Source organism: Lissotriton vulgaris, chromosome 10, assembly GCF_964263255.1.
Source record: "Lissotriton vulgaris chromosome 10, aLisVul1.2, whole genome shotgun sequence".
Classification (NCBI taxonomy): Eukaryota; Metazoa; Chordata; class Amphibia; order Caudata; family Salamandridae; genus Lissotriton; species Lissotriton vulgaris.
In genome coordinates this window covers 1,153,520,000-1,153,541,977 of record NC_141698.1, presented here as the reverse complement: position 1 = coordinate 1,153,541,977, position 21,978 = coordinate 1,153,520,000, and the positions used below count along the sequence as shown (strand labels likewise).

Below are 21,978 nucleotides of genomic sequence, written 5' to 3'. Positions count from 1 at the left end.
AGGACGTTCTTACATCCAGACTATGATAAAATAACACAACAAATTAATTTAAAATAATGATAGTCACAGGTCATCACAGGGTGTCAAACCACAAGAGTGCCTCTAGCACTACATCTGCCCCCTAGGGGTTTTGTATGGGAACGTCCATTTGGGCATGGTTTGCTCTCCTTGGGTGCCATATTATTTATGATTTATTTTTAGTGGATTGGGCCTCAGGGTGGGAGGTAACACTTGAGTCACCTTGGAATAAAGTTATTTTATCCTGAGGGATCTGATTCTGGGGTAAGGTTTGCTTCCATCTGGTGGTGTATTTTTTGCCGTTGTCATGTAGTGTAGTTCCTATATTCCCAATAGGCGCTGCGCATTGGAATCAATCAATCAATCAATCAAAGACATTTATAGAGCGCACTACCTACCCGTAGGGTCTCGAGGCGCTTTGGGGGGGGGGGTGCCGCTACTGCTCGAACAGCCAGGTCTTGAGCTTCTTCCTGAATGAGAGGTGGTCTTGGGTCAGGCGCAGGTCGGTCGGGAAGGAGTTCCAGGTCTTGGCGGCCAGGTAGGAGAAGGACCTTCCTCCTGTTGTCGCTCTTCGGATGCGGGGGACGGCGGCGAGGGCGTGGTTGGCTGAGCGGAGGTGGCGTTTGGGAGCGTAGAAGTTGATTCGGTTGTTGAGGTAGCTCGGGCCTTGGTCGTGTAGGGCTTTGTGTGCGTGGGTGAGGAGGCGGAAGGTGATTCTTTTGTTGACGGGGAGCCAATGCAGGTCTCTGAGATGTCCGGAGATGTGGCTGGTTTGTGGGATGTCGAGGATGAGTCTGGCTGAGGCGTTCTGGATCCGCTGGAGTCTCTTCTGGAGCTTAGCGGTGGTACCGGCGTAGAGGGCGTTGCCGTTGTCCAGACGACTGGTGACGAGGGCCTGGGTGACGGTCTTCCTGGTCTCGGTGGGGATCCACCAGAAGATCTTCCGTAGCATGCGTAGGATGTTGAAGCACGCCGAGGAGACGGTGTTGACTTGCCTGGTCATGGAGAGGGAGGAGTCCAGGATGAAGCCCAGGTTGCGTGCGTGGTCTGTCGGTTTGGGTGCGGTGCCCAGGGCGAGAGGCCACCAGGAGTCGTCCCAGGCGGAGGGCGAAGAGCCTAGGATGAGGGCCTCCGTCTTGTCTGAGTTCAGTTTCAGGCGGCTAGTCGTCATCCACTCGGCTACCTCTTTCATCCCTTCGTGCAGATTGGCTCTGGCGGCGGCGGGGTCGTTGGTCAGGGAGAGGATCAGCTGGGTGTCGTCGGCGTAGGAGATTATGTTGAGGTTGTGTTGGCGTGCGATGGCCGCGAGGGGGCTCATGTAGACGTTGAAGAGGGTGGGGCTCAGCGAGGATCCTTGAGGGACGCCGCAGATGACTTCGGTGGCCTCTGACTTGTACGGTGGTAGGCGGACTCTCTGTGTTCTTCCGTCGAGGAAAGAGATGATCCATTCCAGAGCCTTCTCCTGGATTCCGACGTTGCTGAGGCGCTGTACTAGGGTGCGGTGGCAGACAGTGTCGAATGCCGCAGAGAGGTCTAGGAGGATGAGGGCCGCTGTTTCTCCGTTGTCCATCAGGGCTCGGATGTCATCGGTGGCGGCGATGAGGGCGGTCTCGGTGCTGTGGTTGGCTCGGAAGCCAGACTGTGAGGGGTCGAGGGATCGATTCGTCTCAAGGAAGGCGGCCAGCCTTCCTTGAGACTATGATACTATAGAATTGACATAGGACCTAAGTCAACTAGGTCTCTATCGAATATACTAAACTTAATTGTGTGTTTGCCAGCTAACTCAGAGGTCACTAGAAACTTTCTCGAATTCACAAGAAGGGATTAGTTTCTGACAACCGCATAGACATGACAACTTAGTTTCCCAAGAATGGGGGGGCGCTAGGTGGCGATGAACCGTAATGGCCGCTCACTGATGTGAGGCTCCCGCCGTACTGGGCGAATTATCAATCATAACCCTATCCTGTTTAAGCAGCGTGATCCTAAACCCTCACCATTGGGCAGCGGAAGGTATCCTGGGGCTGACTCCCTAGTTTGGTGCAGGTGGGCCGCTGCGGGACAGAGTGACGAGCCACGGAACCTGGCGGCAGTGCGGAGAGTGGGCGGACTGGAGCACTCGACCGGCTGGAAGAATCACGTGAGGCCGGGGCAGACTAGGCCGCATTACGGAGCTGGTAGTGGCTTGGTGCAGTTCTCGAGACAAGACTGCCAGAGATCGGAGGTTGGACCGCAGGCCCGACAGAGACGGAGGTGAAAAGCTGAGGTTGCCGGCGGCATTGGGGGCACTTGTATCAGCGGCGCGCTACTACGCAGGAGCATAAAGGTGCGGGAGCAGGCAGAAGCGCAAAACTCTGAGTTGGAAGATGACTGTATTATACCGCAAGCCCTGAGCCGCCATTTTCTGCAAATGTGAGGCACCGTCCCCTCCAATTCAACAGGGGCATAGGCGGCGGCGAGTGGCAGTGGTGGCTGGGGGCCCCGGGGGCGTGAACAACAGCGGCACATTACAGCAAGGGAAGTGAATGACACGAGTCGGTGTGAGCAGTTACAGCTCAAACTGGCGGCCGATTGTATTGTGTTGTAGACCCTGTGCCGCCATCTTATGTGCATACAAGACACTGACCTCCACAACCCACCGGTGGCGGACGTGGCCACCCAGCTAGCTCATTTGGACATTGGGACCCCAATCTGCCCTGAGATACCAGTAGGTGCTGTCTGCGAACTGCTGCTCCACTTATCCCCAGAGGGATCAACTGCGCCCTTCTTCTTAGTACAGCCGGCAGAGAGAAGATAGAGTTCGGCCTACAGGACTTGAGAAAGTGCGTGTGGTGGATGGGCTCACAGCTCTGACTGGCGCATCTAGCCCCTGTGTCCCATACATAAGAAATCCGCGTATTGCAGCTAACAAGCAGGCATGGGAATAACGGAACCTAAGCAAGCTAAACTTACCTTTGATGCACGCAAGGTGACTGGATCCAGATCACGAGAGCGAGAGGAAGAGGATCCACCGGAGATGAGAGATGAGGAAGGCATTACTGGTGGGGATGCAACAAACCCTCACCTCAATTGACGCTAAAATGGACGCACTGAACAACAGGATGGACTCAGTGGTGGCGAAACTCAACCAGCATGAAGAGCGACTAAAAGAAGCGGAGCACAGAGTGTCGGGCTGGAAGATGGAGTGGTAGCCAGTAAACAACACGTGCTACAAATGGGCAAACTCCTAAAGGTTATCGTGGACAACAATGAGGAGTTGGAGGCCCGCTCCCGAAGGAATAACGTACGGATGCTAGGCATTGCAGAATCTACCAACACAGGGTGATTAGAGGACTTTATGAAACGCTTGCTGATAGACCTATTTGGCAAAGATGGTTTCTCAGCGCACCTGGTCATCGAAAGTGCCCATAGATCCTTATCACCGTGCCCTGTGATTTCTGAATTATCGCGACAGAGATACTGTCCCACGCTTGGCACGCAAAAAAGGCACAGTACATTACGAGAGTACCACATTAGCCTTCTACCCGGACTTCACACAGGCCGTACAGGACACCCAACGTAAATTCACAGCTGTGAATAAAAAATTACAAGCGCAAGAAAAAACATACGCTATGCTATACCCTGCGAGGCTGAGGATTCATCACCGAAGGAAACAACATCTCTTCAGCTCTCCTCAGCAAGTGGAGGACTACCTCAAGCATGATCGCAGATCAGCATCCCGGGAAGAATCTGCCCAACAGTGTTCCCGGTCTCACTCGACGCTATCGGAGCCTGGCTGACGCCGAGACGCTGAATGAGATAAGGACCCCAGCAGAGCAGTGGCCTAGAGATCTCTGCCGATTGGTGATGTATTGCTACTCAATTTATTGCTTGCTTGACTTCTTGAATCGCCCGGACACTCGCCTCCGTCCCATCAGAATGACCCCTAAAATAACTGGGGTTGTGGATGGGTGAGATAGGGAGGCTGAGTGGGTGCGGTGAAAGCCCCTAGTTATCTCCGATTGAGGGCGTTCCCCTAATTTGGGTATGGTTTTTATCTTTTCTCAGTATTGTCTGAATTTTTTTTGGGGTACAGATGCAATTTGTAGGATTGGGGAGAAAAGGGGGAGGGATGGTTATTCCTGACAAGTTTGGGGGGCCAGTGTGGGAGGAGGGGGTGGGTGGGTGGTTTCCGGCAGGTTGGGGTCGCCGGTTAGGTTGAAGAAACATTATGTTATTGCAATTATGCTGATATGTGAGGAAGGGAAGGCAGTACTCAATCTACATATACCTATAGACATCCACCGCTGTAGGGACTATGGGTGAGGCACACACCCTTCACATGGGATAACGGTCGCCCTCCTACAGCAGACACACCTGGCGGCACTCCTAGATTTGCCTCTAGATGGGCTTCATGTCGAAGATTTGCGTCCTATTTCAATTACTCTAAAGAAGTGACCATCTTGATTAAACGCGGCGTAGCGTTTGTGCCCAGAGGGACGGAGACTGATGCGGACGACAGATTCTGTAGGCTATGGGCTAGGCACTATTCACATGTTGTATTATTTGCCTGTTATTATGGTCCTAATATTGACAGCCCTAAAACTCTGCTATTGCTATGGGGTAAGATTCAAATGTTTGGTATCACATATACAATCCTATGATGGGACTTCAATACGGCTTTGCAACCACAACTAGACAGGTCACGGGCCCTCCCTGCCCACTACACAGTCACACAGAGGACGCTAAAAGACATAGTGGACGGAAATTGCCCGATAGACACCTGGAGGTACAAACACCCCACACTCAAAGAGGGCACACATCACTCGGCGATTCACTCCACCTGGGCCCGCCTTGATTACGTGTTTATGTCAGCGGGAATAGTGCATTGGTTACACCAAGTGACACACTTGGCTCGCATGTTCTCCGATCACTCCCCTGTTGTCGCCGACCTTCAGATTCCCCTGGAATGCTCCCCATATTTAAATTGGCGTCTCAATCCCTCTCACCTCTGTGACACTGTATTCAAGACAGAATTGGAACAGCACATTCAAGATTTCTTTGATCGTAACCTGACTTCTGTCTACAGTACTACAACAGTTTTGGAGGCATTCAAAGTTACTGTGAGAGGGTGGTGCATAGCTAAGGTTGGTGGCGTCCTTAAAGCCTTGCGTAGGGACCTTCAAAAGCTGGAGACTGACTTGCATGTGCTGGAACACACACGCACTCACAGCCCGAAAGACAACATGACTAAAGCCCAAATGTGAGACAAATTAACTGAATACGAGTTGTTTGCAGATAGAAAATGTAAATTCCCCGGGAAGCCGTACATGTCACGCATTTATGGTGAGGGAGACTGCCCGGGAAAGGCACTAGCGAGCGCAATTAGACCCCACACATTTTCCAACTATTTCATTGAAATATAGGACGCACAAGGGACCGCCTACAGGAATCTTCCGGACCAACTCCGCATTTTTAGAGATTATTATAGCGCACTCTATTACTCTCATAGGGTTGTGCCGCTCGATTTAACTACCTATTTTGAAGATACCGCACTAGCCTGGCTGGGAGACACCCAACAAAAGTTTCCTAACTTAGAATTGGAGCTCGATGAGATTACTGAAGCCATTATGAAGATGAAGTGGGGCATGCCCCGCGTTCGGAGGGCCTCCCGATAGAATTTTATAAAGCCTATGCTCCCTTACTCAAGTCAAGTCAAGTCAAGTGATTTATATAGCGCGCTACATACCCAGAGGATCTCAAGGCGCTTGAAGAAGGGTGGGGGAATTACTTGTCGAATATCCAAGTTTTAAGTTGCTTTCTGAATGCTAGGTGGTTCTGAGTGAGGCGAAGGTGAGTGGGAAGTGAGTTCCAGGTTTTAGCTGCCAGGTAGGAGAAGGATCTACCTCCCATGGTGGTTTTGTTGATGCGAGGTACAGTAGCAAGGGCTTGGTTGGAGGATCGCAGCTGGCGGGAGGGGGTGTAGAAGGAGAGTCGTGTGTTAAGGCATTTGTGTCCAAGTTCGTAGAGTGCTTTGTGTGCGTGGGTTAGGAGGCGGAAAGTAATCCTTTTATTGACCGGGAGCCAGTGGAGGTTTTTCAGGTGACCAGAGATGTGGTCTTTACGCGGGATGTCTAGTATGAGTCTGGCTGAAGCGTTCTGGATGCGTTGGAGTTTTTTCTGGAGTTTTGCGGTGGTACCGGCGTATAGGGTGTTTCCGTAGTCCAGGCGGCTCGTGACCAGTGCGTGGGTGACAGTTTTTCTAGTTTCGGTGGGGATCCAGCGAAATGTTTTTTTGAGCATGCGAAGAATATTGAAGCAGGATGATGAAACGGTGTTGACTTGTCTGTTCATGGAGAGTGACGAATCCAGGATGACGCCCAGGTTCCGTCCGTGGTCCGTCGGGATGGGTGCTTTTCCAAGGGTCTCTGGCCACCAAGAGTCATCCCAAGCGGAGGGGGAGGAACCTAGGATAAGGACTTCTGTTTTGTCTGAGTTCAGTTTTAGTCGGCTGTGTTTCATCCACTCGGCTACTTCTTTCATTCCTTCATGTAGGTTGGTTTTGGCAGTGTTAGGGTCTTTGGTGAGTGAGAGGATCAGTTGAGTGTCATCAGCGTAGGAGATGATGTTGAGGTTGTGTTGGCGTGCGATAACCGCGAGGGGGCTCATGTATACGTTGAAGAGGGTGGGGCTGAGTGAAGATCCTTGTGGCACGCCGCAGATGAATTCAGTGGCTTCTGACTTGAATGGTGGGAGGCGGACTCTTTGGGTTCTTCCGGTGAGGAACGAGGTGATCCAGTCCAGTGCTTTTCCTTGGATTCTGATGTTTCTGAGGCGTTGTAGTAGGGTGCTATGACAGACTGTGTCGAAGGCTGCGGAGAGGTCGAGGAGGATGAGGGCGACTGTGTCTCCATTGTCCAGTAGAGTTCGAATGTCGTCTGTTGCTGCGATGAGGGCAGTCTCAGTGCTGTGTTTGAAGCCGGACTGTGAGGTGTCGAGGGATTTGTTGGTTTCGAGGAATGCGGTGAGCTGGTTGTTGACAGCTTCCTCGATGACTTTGGCCGGGAATGGAAGGAGCGAGATGGGGCGGTAGTTTTTGAGTTCGGTGGGGTCAGCTGTGGGTTTTTTCAGAAGGGCGCTGAGTTCGGCATGTTTCCAGCTTTCCGGGAAGGCGGCGGAGTTGAAGGAGCAGTTGATGACGTCTCGGAGATGTGGTGCTATGATGGAGTCTGCTTTGTTTAAGATGTGGTGAGGGCATGGGTCTGTGGGGGATCCTGAGTGGATGGAGTTCATCAGGCGGATGGTGTCCTCAGTGGAGATTGGGTTCCAGTCATTAAGGATGTTCAAGGGGGGTGAAGGTCCTGCAGAGGGTTGGGTGGGTTAATCTCTGGGTCGGTTGTCGAAGCTGTTGTGGATGTCTGCGATTTTGTTGTGGAAGAATGAAGCTAGGGAGTTGCCGAGGGCTTGAGAGGGGGTGATGTCGTTGGAGTTGGCTGAGGGGTTGGTAAACTCTTTGCCGATGTTGAATAATTCCTTGCTGTTGTGGGCGTTGTTATCTAGTCGGTCTTTGAATGTGGCTTTCTTGGCAGACCGGATTAGTTGGTGGTGTATGCGGGTGGCGTTTTTGAAAGCGTCCCTGGTGCTGGTGTTTGGGTCTTTTTTCCAGGTCTTCTCGAGGGAGCGACAGAGTTTCTTAGATTTCTTAAGATCGTCGTTGAACCAGGAGGCATTTTTGCTGCCTGGTTTGATTTGGCGTTTTTTCAATGGTGCTAGGATGTCGGCGCTGTTGGATAGCCATTGTGTGAGGTTAATGGCTGCTTGGTCGGGGTTTGAGGAGTGGGCAGGGGGGTTTTGAAGAAGCGATGAGGAGATCTGGACGATGGTGATTTTGTTCCAGTTTCTTCGCAGGGTAGGTTGAGGATGGTTGTGGGTTGTGGTCTTATTGTAGATAAAGTGAACGCAGCTGTGGTCCGTCTAAAGGAGAGCTGGTGGTGTGGCTGAAGGAGACATGTTTGCTGGAGGTGAAGATAGGGTCGAGTGTGTGACCTGCAATGTGGGTGGGGGTAGTGACAAGTTGTTTGAGTCCGAGGTTGGCGAGATTGTCCAGAAGGGTGGTGGCGTTGCTGTCATTATTCTTTTCCAGGTGAAAGTTGAGGTCTCCTAATAGGATGTATTCCTCGGAGGGGAGGGCATGTGGGGTGATAAAGTCAGTGATGTCGTCACTAAATTGTGCACGGGGTCCTGGAGGTCGGTAGAGGAGGGTGCCTCTGAGTGTGGTCCTGGGGTCGGTGTGGATCTGGAAGTGAAGGTGTTCGACGGTAGCGAGGTTGACGTCTGAGCTGGTAGAGATGCGGATGGAATTCTTGTGGACGATAGCGATGCCTCCTCCAGTTTGGTCGGCGCGGTCCTTACGGATGATCTTGTAGCCTTCCGGGATGGCAATGGTGATGTCTGGGGCTGAAGAGGCGTTCATCCAAGTCTCTGTTAGGAAGGCGACGTCCGGAGAGATGGTGTCTAGTAGATTCCAGAGGTCGATGGCGTGCCTGTGGATCGAGCGGGTGTTGAGCAGGATGCATTTTAGGTGGTTGGGGTCAGATAACTGTTTTGTGTTCGAGGATGAGGAGTTGTTCTTGGTGCCGTCGAACTTGCAGGAGTTGCAAGAGAAGGGTCCATGGGTGTGTCTAGGAGCGGCTTGGACGCAGTTGGGGAAGTGGCCGGTGTTTAGGGCTAGGAGGGTGGAGGAGTCGTATGTAATGCGGGAGGGGTGGGTGGGACGAGGGCCAGGGGGTCTGGCGCTGGGCGCGGTCCAGGCGCGGACGGACGTAGACGGGCTTACCTTTGGCGCACCTTCGGCGCGACTGGGGCGCGGACGCTGCCTGTGTACGCTGCACGTAAGAGCATCTGTCATAAGTGGGAGGGGGGAGGGGCAAGGGAGGAGCAGCTGGGAGGCGGGTGCGTGGTGGAGGGGGCGGGCTCTGGCCAACAACAACAACAACAGCAATGGCGGCTGGGGCGGAAGCGCCAACCGGGTAGGGGGAAAACCGATCAAATAACTACTCGGGCGGCCACACAATGCCAATGCAGGGAGCAGCTAATGCAGGAGAACAAATAAACAAATAATGCAGCAATGGACAACAAACACGGGCACACGATCTCAGGCAGGCCAATACAAGGTGTGTAGTAAACAAATAATGCAGCAAAGGACAACAAACACGGGCACACGATCTCAGGCAGGCCAATGCAAGGTGTAAAGTAAACAAATAATGCAGCAAAGGACGATCTCTATGATCAGCAGCAGAGCTGCGCAAACGATACCCAGCTTGAGGCAGGAGAGAGCAGGGGCAGGAGGGAGCGACCGTAACTGACGAAGTCAGGACGGTCGCTCCCTTATTAAAAGAAGTGTTTTATGCAGCACTAGAGGAAGGATGCCTACCTCGCACTATGAGAGAGGCTCTTATTACTTCATTGTTCAAACCCGGCAAACCTCCCACACAATGTGATCCTTATCGACCCTTGTGCCTGCTGAATTGCTTTTTTTTGTTGATTTTTTTTATTGAAGTCCTTAGTGACATCATACTTCATGACATGAAAACACATTTAACAACAAATCATAGCGTATAACAAATCAGCCGGGGGATACAAGCATCAATTAACATTCATTTTTTATCTACAGAATCTTATAACCAATTAACCACATCAATGCTAGTGTTATTTTCCTCCTGTGCTGAGCTTTTGGTTTCCCCATTGTTCATGACGATCTCAGCTCGTCATGAGTGTATGGAGGTGTACATCATGACGAGCTGAGCTCGTCATGAGCGTCCAAGGAGTTAATCAAAATATGTTCCCCACATTTTTTCAAATGTTCTCACCCCCCCCGTCCTCTGAGCATAGAATTGTTCGCTTTTTCTAACTCTTTTTATTTTCTGAAGCCATTCCTGCACCGAAGGAACCTGCTCTGAGCGCCAATTCTAAAGTAACAACGATCTGGCCACTGCCATTACAATATACACAAGTTTTGCCAGCTGGTCTGGAAGCTTAAGGTCCGGATCGAAACCATATAACATTAATTTAACATTCAAGAAAATCATAATCTTGATATGAGTTTGAAGAAAAACAAAAATTCCATCCCAAAATGCCTTAATTTTAGAACAGTGAACCATTATGTGAGATCAGTTAGCCGGAGAATATTGTAAGCATCCAAAGCAGTTAGATGGAGTATTAATGTACATTTTGGCAATAGCTGCCGGAGTGCGGTATAGAAGTCATTTACTGAAGAATAACATTCTGCGCCAATTGGCTCCCCTTAATACGCTAAAATTACATTTGTTGATGGTCTTCCAAATATTGAGAAATACCCCATAGATTTCTTGTTCCTGCCATTTTCTAATTGCTTTGGAGCTTAAATCTCCCTCCCTACTCTGTGATAAACAGTGTTTCCAATCCCCGGGTTTCTTTACCCGTGAATCCTAAAAAAAAGATGATTGGTCAGTTGGGTAGGTTGACTAATCTGTGTTAGGTTCATTTGCCCCACAGTTTTATAAATCAGATTATAAGAGCCTATCAGCAAAAAATTCCCCTGGATTACACGCGCCATCTCTTCCAGGGTTATCCACGTTCCATTCCTAACAAAATCCATTAGCGTGGAAAACCCAGCCCGCCCCCAATTTTCAGCTATCTCCTGTCCTATTTTAATCCCTATGAATAAAAATACACTAATCAGGAGAGTTATCAAATTAAAGAGGGAGAGAAAATATCTTTTAAGCATAGGACAACGTTTCTTAAAAAACAAGGTCAATGTCTTATAGTGAACAAATTTAGGTGATTTAAGTACCTGAAGGGGGGAGGGAATCTGAATCTCAAGGCAAATTAAATCAAAAAAGGAATTTATAAATAGATTCTGTCCGTGAGTTTGGTATTTAAATCTTGCCAGATACTGTGCGAAGTATGCATTGTAATAATCCTTAAGATTTGGAAAGGAAAGACCTCCTTGCTCCGTGTCCTCATAGCGGGTCCCTATTGCAATTCAAGGCATCTTTTTTGCCCAAACAAAGGTGGAGAACAGAGATTCTACTTTAGAAAAAAATGTGCCAGGCAAAAAACAGGAGATGCTCGAAAACAAGAAATTAAATAGAGGGAGGACGGACATTTTTATCAATGCCACCCGATCAAGGATAGATAATGGCAATAAATTCCACTGTGCGAGTATTGTACAAACTTTTTGAAGAAGAGGATCAAAATTAAGTATATACAAATCTTTAACTGAAGCAGAAAAAAAGACCCCTAAATATCTTTTAGGTCTATTGTTAATACAGCTGCCTAAATCAGGATGAAGTTCTGGATCTATACCCCCACAAACCAAAATTTCCGTTTTCTTTTTATTAATCCGGCATCCGCCCAAAGCCTCAAATTCTTCAAAGATTTGTAGAGCCTGCATTTGAGATTGCATATCAGGCATGATTAACAACATAATATCATCAGCATATAATTTAATCTTGGCCATAGAGGTGACGGGCGGGAACATATTCACACAATTCTGGATTGCCACTGCTAGTGGCTCAATAAAAAAAGCAAAAAGAACAGGTGACAATGGGCAACCTTGCCTTGTGCCCCGCTTAACTGACACTGATCCCACAATGGCTGTATTAATAATTACATTGGCTTTGGCACCCGTGTAAAGATTCTGAATTAAGTTAGTGATTTGTTGTGGGATCCCAAAATGCTGCAAAATAATAAAAAGTGTGCCCAAACCAACAAATCAAAAGCTTTTTCCGCATCTAATATTAAAATTAACGAATGGGACCCCCGTGTCTCAAAGTAATCTAAGGCCTCAATCAAATAATGTGTATTAGTGATCGATTTTCGACCTGCAATAAAACCATTTTGATCAGGATGGATCAAATCAGCTGAAATAATATTAAAACATATTGATAATAGTTTTGTGGTAATTTTATAATCGGAATTTAATAGTGTGATTGGTCTATATGAATTGGGATCCTTGGGTTCTTCCCCTTCTTCAGAAAGCTCACCACGGTTCCTTCCCGAAAAGAATGTGGAATTGGTCCACCGTCCAATATGGAGTTTAATAAGAGAAAAAAAGAAATCGGAAAAGGAACTAAAAAAGACCTTAAAAACTTGGCGGGAAGCCCATCAGGGCCACAAGCCTTACCATTTGGAAGGCCTTTTACCACCAACTCAATTTCTTCCCTGGAAAATGGTCTCACCATTATCAATTGGTCTGTTTGAGAGAGGGTAGGCAATGCATGTCTATCTAGAAAATCAGTTAACTTTTGATGGTCTATGTTGTGTTGCCTGCTGTAAATCTTCTTGTAATGAGAGAGCAATAATGACCCGATCTCAGCAGACTCTGATGTCTCCATATGAGTGACAGGGCATTTTAAGGAACAAATCAAATTTACGGTAGCTTGTTCTCTAACCTGCCAGGCTAAAAATTTCCCTGTAAAATTACTTTCTTCATAAAATTTTGCGATTGCCTGTGAGAAATCTCTTCACTCTGTGCAAAAAAATGTGCACTGAGTTCCCGCTTGGCTTTATTTAATTTACTTTGGACACTTCCAGAGGGGTTACACCTCTGTTGTTCCGTTAAAGCCTGAATTTTTTGTTGCAGCGAGTTCTTTATATTCCTAGCGGCAGACAATTCTGCTGCATTTTTCCCTATAACTGCACCCCAAATAAAGGCCTTCAAGGAGTCCCAGACAGTGTGGGGAGGAGCGGTATCAATGTTGCGGGCGATAAAGTCTATGATCTCCAATTTTAATGATGCGACCCATGTTTCATCAAACAAATATGTCTTATTGAATACCCAACGTTTGGGGACCCTCGTATTTTCCCCAAAGCAAACTCGATGACTAGCATTGCGTGGTCAGAGAAGCCATTATGTAAAGTTTTCTGATAGGAAAACTTAAGTTGTCTCGAAAGAAGGAAAAAATCAATGCGAGAGGAAGACTTAAACCACCCTGACCAACAGCTAAACTCTTTTTTTAATGGGTTTTGCGAACGCCGTGGGTCACAAAGATTGAGTGTTGTCACGTTATTGGAAATAGATCTAAATGATTTATGTTTAAGCTGCTTTTTTGAATAAGTAGTGGAATCCAACTTTGAATTCATAGGAATATTAAAATCACCACCAATAACAATATCACGTCCCACCATTAGTAAAGACTGAAACAGGTCCTCATAAACCCCAGAATTATCATCCAATGGGGCATAGAAACTAACAAAGGTAATAGGTCTTTGTCTGTTTTTAATTTTACATGTAGCCCAGCACCAGCGACCTGAACCGCCCTCTTCTGTCGGTATAATTTCGGCATATAAATTCTTATTTAGGAAAAGCGTAACACCCCGCTGAGACTCAGTAAATGAGGAGAAACCTCGATACGAAGCCCATGCTTTGAACATAGAAAACTCTTCGATTTTTGCAACTGGGATATGAGTCTCCTGTAACAATATTACAGCGGGATTTTCAATCTTAATCCACATTTCTATGGCTCATATTTTTTCTTTTTGTTTAAACCGTTGACTTTAAAGGAAATTATTTTCAGACTCATTCTAGTAGACATTCAAGATTGTATAAACTTTGAGAAAAATATTTCAAAAATAATCCACATTCTCTGTCTATCCACACTTTCTTTGTCACCTGCATCTGGCAAGAAAAAACATCTCCTCAACCCTAAAAAAATAAGAAAGGAAAAAAATAGCACCAAGGACTTCATTTTTTGTTCTTTTTTTCCACCCCACCACCCGTGCACCTCCCACCCCCCAACGAACCCCCCACCTCTTGTATCCCTTCTCCTACTCCTACTCCTCTACTCCACGCTAGTCACAGAGCCCTATCCCCTAATATTGGGGTGTCGTGTTATTACACCCCTTGACCCCTGAACACCCTGCCCTTCCCCCACCTCCCCCCCGAACTTCAAAAAAAGGGTATCCTGAGCATTGCAAAAAAAAAATATATAGTTTGACCAAATCTAGCCCTTCTAACCATAAGAAATCTCCCTAAGCAGCTCCTGCGCTTCATCAACATCTGACAAGATATAAAATTTGCCCTTAACCAAGACGTTCAATTTAGATTGCTGGGCAATCATGGCCTGGGCTCCCTTGGCTTTAAACAGATGTAGAATTTTAATGAACTCCTTCCTTTTGCGAGCCGCAGCGGCGAACATATCGGAGAAGATTCAACATTAATAGTTTCAATTACTGCAAATTGTCTCTGTTGAATAGCCTTGGATAGGATTGTTTCCTTGATCCGTACATCTGAAAAGTTCAGCAGAATTGTGCGAGGAAGTGTGGAACTGGGGAACAGCTGGGCCGGAACTCGATGAGCTCTAGTGATCGTTAAGTCCCCCTTAAATTCTGGGATCACTTTCTACTGTGAGAAAGAGGTGACCCGGTGAACCATATTGGATCCCGCAATTCCTTCCGGAACCCCGACTATTCGGAGATTCGATCTTCTATTGTAATTTTCCAAATTGTCCAGTTTTATATCCAATGCCCTTGAGGTCTTAGACATAGTTTTAATATATTTCTTGGCCTCTGTCATCTGATCCTCCATGTTAGAAATTCTGCCTGCAGCCTCTTGCAAACGGGCAGGGAAGGTGGAAACTAAATCTTCAATTTTATCCAATCGGTGATGTTGAAGCAAGTTCAGCTTTTTGGAACCTTTTCATCTCCCTCACCTCGTCTAAAATTAAATTCAACATGTCTTTGACTGACATCTATAATTCACCCACAGTCTCCGTGTCCATCAGTCCATATCAAGAATGGGGCTGAATGGGTCCACTGAATCTGCAGATCTAAGATCGACTTGTGACACTGCCAATTCAGCCCCTCTTTGGCTTACAGAAACAAGGTTTTTTTGGCCTTGTGGTGAAATAGTTGTGGGCACATTTAGCTCGGGACTCAGATGCCCTGAAAACACCTTGGAAGCTGATGCTTCTGGAGAGTGATTTAGTCCCGAAAGAGCAACAGGTTGGGCAGCAGGTTGGGCCGCGCTACTAGCAGAAATCCTAATTGGCTTTTTCTCAAACAGAGGAAATTGCTTCGAAACTTTAGGCACACCTGGCGTACTAACCTTTTTTACTTCCTTCAAGCCATTTTGAGTGGACTGTCCAGTCAGGACGACACCCCAAGCCGATATTCATGTTCGCAGTCTCCACATATAAATTCTCTTCTGGGCTAGTTTGGGCAGGTAATTCTGTGAGGGACCCCTCCAACTTATCTGAGCTCTCAGAAGAATGTATAGAGTCCTCCGGTTTGCAACCATCTTTATCCGCTAATTTCATGGCACCCGCTGCCTCTTTAGCCTGCTGACGGCGGGCCTTCGCCTTGGCACGAGCATTCAAAAGTTTGCCCATATTCTGCTCAATGATGTGAAGTTTACTATAAATTCGGTAAACCTCTGAGCCAAAAACAATAGAAGGAGCAGAGGATTCTGGGTATTGAAGTCCTAACCGCCAAAGATACTAGAAGCTTGTATATCCCAATGTATGGCAATACAGATGAAATCTTTTACGGGAGAGTTCTTTCCCCTTCCGTGCTTGTGCGAGGTCCTGAACCTGCCGCTGCTGCTGCCACTACACATGTTTGATTCTGTGCGTTAACAAATAAAGGGACTCACCCGCCGCCACCTACACTGAAGTTGAAATCCAGTTTTTGGGGGGGGAGCGGGTGTCGCAGGTCTGCAGGCCCGAATCTCCGCGCCCGTTGGTCCATTGGTCCGTTGATCTGTAGGGTCTGAGCTGGCACGGTGTCAAAATCCTGACCATAAGGCTTTCACTACCCTTTACTACTCACTTGGAGTGTCACCACCTCTGCTTGAGAAACGCCTCTGGAAACACCATTCAGAAATGCCGGGAAGCACAGGTAAATTTACGAAAAGTAAGAGCTGCCGAGTCGCCAGCTGCCTGCCGCCATCATCCTTGTGGGGGGGAGGAGCAAGGAGCAGCACTCTCAGGTGCTACGTGGAGGCGTGGAACTCCACCGTAGGTCAGCCCCTGGTCCCTGCTGAATTGCGATACTAAAATATTAGCGAAGGTCCTGGTGACAGGTCTTAACCTCCTGATGGAAAGCCTAGTTTTGCCAGACCAAGCAGGGTTTATTCCCAATCGTGCAACATCGCATAACTTGCGGACCCTTAATGCCGTGCTGCAGGATATAGACCCCAACAGCGAGGCAGTAGCTGTATTTCTGGACGCCACTAAGGCATTTGACTCGCTAGAATGGGATTACTTGCTGTGCACACTGAGATGAATGGGAATACCCCCCAGCTTTCTAAATTGGGTGCAATTGGTACACTGCCAACCAACAGCTACAGTATTGTTAAACGGCCCTAGATCTTCTCCTTTTCTGGTTTACAGAGGCACACGCCAGGGATGCCTGCTCTCCCCTATCCTTTTTGCGTTAGCTATTGAGCCTTTAGCAGCAAAACTCAGACAGCATCATAATCACTGAGCCCTCATTTACCCGGCCCGACAATTGCTCATCTCCCTCTATGCAGATGACATGACTCTATATATAAAGAAACCCCAAGATAATCTTATTCCTGTGTTGTGCGAAATCACGAAATTTGGAAGCATTGCTGGGGTACAGATCAACTGGGCTAAGTCTGCTATTTTCCCTTTGACAGATAAAGTACAACCGCACCAGTTAGATTACCGTCTTGTGTGGGAAACGGACGAGCTGAAATATTTAGGTATACGCTTTACAAGGCAAAAGGATGCCCTGATGAGAGTCAATTATGGGACGACGCTGGACAAAATAACGGATAGTATTACCAAATGGCGGCTCGCATCTCCCTTATTAAGATGGTACTCCTACCAAAATTATTATACCTCTTCATAAATATCCCATATAACCCAGGAAGGATTTTTTTTTCGCACACTCAGAACCCAATTAACGCGGCTAATTTGGGGAGGGAAGCAGGTGCGACTGAATCTTAATACACTAATGCTACCATACCACCAGGGCCGTTTTGAAGTTCCCAATTTTGAGTGTTATTACGACTGCGCGCAGGCCCACTTTGCCACGCATTGGTTCCACCCACCACCTTATATGGCACACTTGGCAGTGGAGGACGGTTATATGACGCCACTTTGCTAGTCTAGCTTTCTATTCACAAATGTAGTGGAAAGGAACCGGGACACATCCACGGTCGACTGCACGGTAGCGGCGTGGAAACGCATTGTTCGTGCCATGGGAAGCTCCTTTTAAATATGCAGCAAGATGCTCAAAGGGCTTGCTTTCCGCACTTGGGGAGACATTTACACACACGGCCAATTTCGTACCATAGAGCAATTTTTGGGCGATCTCCAGCCTAAAACAATGGACACCTTTTTGTACACCCGGCTCCGACAAAGCGTTCAAGCTTTCACCCCCGAATTCCCAGACGAACCTGACACCCTTGCACTGCTACATGCCATATTACAAACGGAAGCTCCACATCATGTCATATCGCTACTTTATAAACATGCACACAGCACATCTTTGACTACCCCCTTATGGCCATCCGGGGCATTGACATCAAAGTAAGATTATATAATCATTGTGCATTACATTTGGTTATTACATCTGTATATTCAGCTGTAATTTTACTTTATAATATGGATACGCTCAGTAAAGGTAGAAAATCTCTGGTGGGTGGGTCTGTCAGAGGGACTTTAGATCAGTTTATTACTAGGGCCGCTTCAGTGTTAGAACGTGATATTGCCTTCACTGAGCGGCGCCTATCTTCTGAATTGCAGAATAAATGCTCTTCTCTGGGGCCCATCCAGTTAGCGACTACACCATCCCACCATGGCACTGGTATAGTACAACTAAACAACATCGGTATTCCCCCACAGCTACAAAGATCTACCAGATTCACCAGCGAGAAGTAGGGAACCTAACTCCATAGATATTAGTATAGTATCTCAAACTGAAATCTCTTCTGAAGATGAAATACTATTGACATCTAGTAAGCCCACTACTAAGAAGATCACCAAAATTCCTGGGTTAGGACCTCCAAATAAAAGAAAGCGAGGATGGAATAGACAAACAGGAAGATGATCAAAAACATCTAAATTAGCCACGAGTCCCTTGAATGGCAAAGGTCCCACAGAAAGTAAATCTGACCAAGATCACTCGCCCACACATTCTCATTTTTGTAAAGATCAAATTAGAAATATTGAGCAATTGGTTAAATCCTTATTATTACCACTTGTTAAAAGAGCTAAAAGAATGGCAGAGCAAGTGGGGTCTTTTCAAGATACGAGTACTGTTAATACAAATCTATTTAAGGAATTGTCAGTTAACAGACATGACCTGACCCCCCCTGTGCCTGTGATAGGGCCACAAACAACTAATATTTTGAATAGCACTGATCCATTACCCCCAGTCCACATTAACATATCGGCCCCCTTAAACATGAATACAGTTCCCGACCCTACTATACCCAGGGAAGTAAGAGATGGAGGGCAAATAAATAAGCAAGGTTACAAGCATGGTATTACTGCAAGGGGATCTCACTTTGCTAAAAACTTAAAAGGACCCGCCCAGCAAATAGATCTCCTTCCAGAGGCGGTACCTTATGTTATAATACTCACTGGGGTACCGGAGCTGACAGCGGGGAAATCTGAGGGATATCAGGATCTTAAGAACAAGGTAGTGCACTGGCTGAGAAAGAATAGGCCAATACCTCCCAATATAGATGGCAAAATCCTACACGTAAGAAGACTAGGTTGGGTGGGACAAAGGCCAAAGGATGTACAGGGGGACGTCATCATTATCAATTTCAGGGATCGTAGGGTGACTAATCACATTAGAGACTGGTACTATGATAGTTATGGGGGAGGTACATCTACCCATGATTTAAGCTACTTTTACCCACAAGCTCTATTAGGAAATCCTTCAAGACAGGGGTACCCGAATATGCGGTCCACGGCGGGTCCTACTTTTAACATTGCCACCTTCATTTGATTCGCCTCTCTCTCTGGATTTGAGGGGGTAGACTGACCCTCAAAAGGGACTGAAAAGATTGTGAGGGATAATGAGCCATCTGTATATATTGCTGATGATACGATATACGGGGAAGAAGGCCCCCCTGACATAAGATCTAAGGTGGGAGAGGTTGATACTATTGATAAGAATATTCACAAATGCCAGCTGATTATGTCCTGGAATCCAGCGGGTTTGAAAGATAAAGTGGACCGCTTAGACAGGTTAGACATAATAAATAAATACAATATTTTGTGTTTTCAAGAAACTTGGATGGCCCAAGAAATTCATTTAATGGGATATCAAACCTTTAATACACCTGCTATTGTAATTCAGCGTGGTAGAAATAAAGGGGGGTTATGTGCCAACATTTTAAATATAGCAGGGATAACAGTTATTAAATTTATCTCAGCAGAATGTTATCAGATCCTATTAGTCACCTGGCCGGGCTTGAAGAACATGGCCATTGTCAATTTTTATAACAATGCCCATGCTTCCTTATGGGAAGGGACCATCACTAGTCTTAGAAGATCGCTAAGGGAACTGGAAAAAAATGGGGATGGGGACTTGGCACTCTTATGGGTGGGTGATTTTAATTGTTTGCTCTATACCTGTAATGCCACTGGTACTTGTCTTCTGGCGGAGAATAGGGAAGATGTACCAACTCACTTTGTTCATTCCAGGTTGCGGGATCTGTTAAACTCATTGATATACGAGTTTGATTTGGGCTATATTAACGATCACCGGCAGAGGAGTTTAAGCCAACATTTAATGGGAGAGGAGTAAATTCCATCATTGACTTTACCCTCCTATCTTCCAGATACCGGTCATTGCTTTTGTCTTGGGAGACACTTGATGCCGCCTTGAGCGACCATTATCCCATTTCATTCTGTTTGAAAATAAAGGGACCAGAAACAATTAATAAGGTTAGTTATAACTTCCCGATCAACCTGGCTAGTACCAATGATTACTCCATTAAATGGGCAAAAGTAGATCCCAAACTTTTTATGCAAAAACTGGTCACTAAAGTTTTTAACCACCTATTAACCTGCCTTTCATTAGCCTAAGATAATCATCAAGTTCTTGAATCCTTCGGTAAAATCACGGGCAAAATTTTAAAACAGTTGACAAGAGAGTATAAAAATTGCCCACATAAAGTTAAGGGCTGGTTCGACAAAGATTGTTTGAGGGCACACCAAAATCTGATATCCGCCCTACATGAAGCCCCCAGATCATCGGAGCTGGTAAGACAGACTCGAAGATCTTACCGGGCTGCCTTAGCCAGAAGGAAAAAAGAGTTAAACAATGAAATCTGGCAGAGCCTTCATGAGGCATGTTTAAAGAATGACAACATAGCTTTTTGGAGAGCAGTAAACACTCCCTTTTTGACAGATAAAGAAGCAGACATTATTGACGTAGCTGTTCCAGGGGACATCTGGGTTAAGCATTTTGCTAATTTATATAATAACCCTAATATACCTGAGAGTGATAACGTCATAGATAACCAGATGGTGTCACTTGCAGAGTGGGAGCGATCAGAGCCGTTCCCATTGGGGATCGTATTTGAGCAGGAAGAGGTTATTAAGGCAATTAAGGACAGTGCTTCGGGGAAAGCACCCGGCCCGGACGGAGTCCCGATTGACCTATATAAGTTATCTCTTAGGTCACCCCTGTTAACACATGTCCTAAATTGCTCTAATGCTTCTGACTTAATTTCAACTTGGCCAGAAGCAGTTGTTATACCAATCTTCAAAAAAGGGGATAAGGGGATAGGAATAATCCCGCTTGTTATCGACCGATATCTATCTTAGATGCCTTAATGAAGGTTGCGGGTAGGATAATTCTTAATAGGCTGCAGGTCTGGGTGGAGGAAAAGGAAATTATTTTTAACCTACAATACGGTTTACGTACTGGCAAGGGCACGATTGAACAGGGCCTAAATTTATCATTACTGACAGCCAAGTATACCCAAGCCAAGAGAGGAAGTCTATTTATCACCTTTGTGGACTCCGCATTCGATTGTGTAGACCACTCTATGTTATGGAAGATGCTCAGTGATATGGGCATAGACCAACAGATCCTATTATTTATTAAGGAACTGTACAGGGACGCAGGGGCCAGGGTACGGTATGGATGGGGGGGAGATTGTTCTGACAAATTTAACATAAAAAGAGGTGTGAGACAAGGGTGTGTTTTGGCACTCTTTCTCTTCACCCTATGTATCAATAATCCGGTCAATCTGATGCTGAGCGCAGGATTCTCCCGTTCTGTTAAACTAAATACCACCAGACCCCAAATAAGTGTGACTACTAGTGACCAAGGGCGAAGGTTGAAATGGGCGAAAATAGTACCAGACCAGTTCTTAGACATCCTCTGTAAAAAGAAGAGCCTTGAGTTTGGAAAATGCGTGGATGGTGCCACCCTGGCAGGGGAGACCATTTGTAAGCAGATTGCTATTGATCTAACTGCCCCTGCTAGACCTATAAGGAAAAAAAACGAAAAGATGGTTTGACACCAAATGTTCCAGGGCTCATCGTTTTTTAATGGAAGCAGTGAAGGCTTTACCCAGAGATAGAATCCTGATAGCTAACTGTAGAAAGGAATACAAATGATGTATACAAACACGCAAAAATGAAATTAAATCAGAGGCCTGGGACAGTCTCATGTCTGATGCAGTCTTAAAGAATAGCTCTAAGTTCTGGGCCACCGTTAACAGTCTGCTGTTTAAAGGTGAGGATAATGAGAACCTCGAAACGAATATCTCGGAGGAAAAGTGGGTGAGACATTTTGACTTAATTTATGCAAGTAATGAAGTATTTGATTCATTCATTTCCACCTGCTGGTATCCCACCCATATCTAACCTCTTGTTTACAGAGGCGGACGTGGAAAAAGCAATAATTAACACCGCTTCTAACAAGGCCCCTGGCCCAGACGGTGTCCCTGCAGATTTATGTAAGGGAAATGTTAAACTTTGGGCTGCAATTTTAACAAGTGTT

The 21,978-nt window shown here is 46.6% G+C and overlaps 1 protein-coding gene across 1 annotated transcript in view; it reads right to left on the bottom strand.

Moving 5' to 3' along the window:
* LOC147689501 (vomeronasal type-2 receptor 26-like) overlaps positions 1 to 21,978 on the bottom strand; it is a 309,392-nt gene that overhangs the window by 169,212 nt on the left and 118,202 nt on the right. The gene's annotated exons all lie outside the window — the stretch shown is intronic.